Consider the following 2611-nt stretch of genomic DNA (forward strand, 5'->3'; position numbering starts at 1 on the left):
TGCTAGGGAACCTGCATAGTGCAAGTGCCCTTTAGGGAACTTTTGTAGTCCAAGTGCCCGCTAGGGAACCTACAAAGTCCAAGTGCCCGCTAGATAATCTATATAGTCCAAATGCCCGCTAGGGCACCTACATAGTCCAAGTGCACGCTAATTAACCTACATAGTCCAAGTGCCCGTTAGCTAACCTAGATAGTCCAAGGGCCAAATAGTTAACCTACATGGTTCAAGTGCCCGCTAGGTAACCTAGCTAATCCAAGTGTCCGCTAGTTAACCTATATCCTCCAAGTGCCCACTAGTTAACCTAGATGGTCTAAGTGCCCGCTGGTTAACCTACATAGTCCAAGGGCCTGCTAGTTAACCTACATAGTGCAAGGGCCCGCTAGTTAACCTACATAGTCCTAGTGCCCGCTAGGTAACCTACATAGTCCAAGTGCAAGACGGGAACCTATATAATCCAAGTGCCCGCTAGGGCACCTACATAGTCCAAATACCCGTTAGGAAGCCTAGATTGTCCAAATGCCTGCTAGGGAACCTACATAGTCAAAGTGCCCGCTAGGGAACCTGCATCGTCCAAGTGCCCGCTAGTTAACCTAGATTGTCCAAGTTCCTGTTAGCTAACCTACATAGTCCAAGTGCCCGTTCGTTAACCTAGATTGTCCAATGCCCGCTAGGTAACCAACATAGTCCAAGTGCCCGCTAGGTAACTGAGATAGTCCAAGTGCCCGTTAGCTAACAGAGATAGTCCAAGTGCCCGCTAAGTAACCACATAGTCCAAGTGCCCGTTCGTTATCTAGATAGTCCAAGTGCCCGCTAGGTAACCTAGATAGTCCAAGTGCCTGCTAGGTAACCTACATATTCCAAGTGCCCGTTTGCTAACCTAGATCGTCAAAGTGCCCGCTAGTTAACCTACATAGTCCAAGGGCCCGCTAGTTAACCTAGATAGTCCAAGTGCCCGCTAGTTAACCTACATAGTACAAGGACCCACTAGATAACCTACATAGTCCTAGTGCCCGCTAGTTAACCTACATTGTCCAAGTCCCTGATCAGGAACCTACATAGTCCAAGTATCCGCTATGTAACCTACATAGTCCAAATGCCCCCTAGTAACGTACATAGTCCAAGTGCCCGCTAGGGAACCTACATAGTCCAAGTGCCCGTTAGAGAAATTACATAGTCAAAGGGCCTGCTATGGAACCTACATAGTCCAAGTGCCCACTAGGGAACCTTCATAGTCCGAGTGCCTGCTAGGGAACCTACATAGTCCAAGTGCCCTTTAGGGAACCTATGTAGTCCAAGTGCCCGCTAAGGAACCTAGATAGTCCAAGTGCCCGCTAGGTAACCCAGATAGTCCAAGTGCCCGCTAGGTAACCTACAAAGTCCAAGTGCCCGCTAGGTAATCTATATAGTCCAAATGCCCGCTAGGGCACCTACATAGTCCAAGTGCACGCTAATTAACCTACATAGTCCAAGTGCCCGTTAGCTAACGTAGATAGTCCAAGGGCCAAATAGTTAACCTACATGGTTCAAGTGCCCGCTAGGTAACCTAGCTAATCCAAGTGTCCGCTAGTTAACCTATATCGTGAAGTGCCCGCTAGTTAACCTAGATCGTCCAAGTGCCCGTTAAGTAACCTAGATAGTCCAAGTGCCCGCTAGGTTACCTACATAGTCCAAGTTCCCGCTAGGTAACCTAGATAGTCCTAGTGCACGTTACCTAACATAGATCGGCCAAGTGCCCGCTAGGCAACCTACATAGTCCAAGTGCCCGTTCGTTAACCTAGAAATCCATGTGCCCGCTAGGTAACCTAGACAGTCCAAGTGCCCGCTAGGTTACCTGCATAGTCCAAATGCCCGTTAGGTAACCTAGATAGTCCAAGTGCCTGCTAGGTAACCTACATAGTCTAAGTGCCCGCTAGGTAACCTAGGTAGTCCTTGTGCCCGTTAGCTAACCTAGATAGTCCAAGTGCCAGCTAGGTGACCTAAATAGTCAAAATGACCACTAGGTAACCTAGATAGTCCAAGTTCCTGTTAGCTAACCTAGATAGTCCAAGTGCAAGCTAGGTACCCTACATAGTCCAAGGGCCCGCTCGTTAACCTAGTTCGTCCAAGTGTCCGCTAGTTAACCTATATAGTCCAAGTGCCCACTAAATAACCAAGATAGTCAAAATGCCCGCTAGGTAACCTACATAGTCCAAGTTCCCACTAGATAACCTAGATAGTCCAAGTGCCCGTTACCTAACCTAGATAGTCCAAGTGCCCGCTAGGTAACCTACATAATCCTAGTGCCCGCTAGTTAACCAACATTGTCCAAGTGCCCGATACGGAACCCTCATAGTCCAAGTGCCCGTTAGGTAACCTACATAGTCCAAATGCCCGCTAGTAACCTACATAGTTCAAGTGCCTGATAGGGAACCTACATAATCCTAGTGCCCGCTAAGGAATTTACATAGTCCAAGTGCCCGTTAGCTAACCTAGATAGTCCAAGTGCCCGCTAGGGAACCTACATAGTCCAAGTGCCCGTTAGGGAACGTACATAGTCCAAGTGCCCGCTAGGTAACCTAGATAGTCCATGTGCTCGCTAGTTAACCTACATAGTCCAAGTGCCCGCTAGGTA

The sequence above is a fragment of the Tenrec ecaudatus genome (assembly GCF_050624435.1).
Source record: "Tenrec ecaudatus isolate mTenEca1 chromosome 2 unlocalized genomic scaffold, mTenEca1.hap1 SUPER_2_unloc_13, whole genome shotgun sequence".
Classification (NCBI taxonomy): Eukaryota; Metazoa; Chordata; class Mammalia; order Afrosoricida; family Tenrecidae; genus Tenrec; species Tenrec ecaudatus.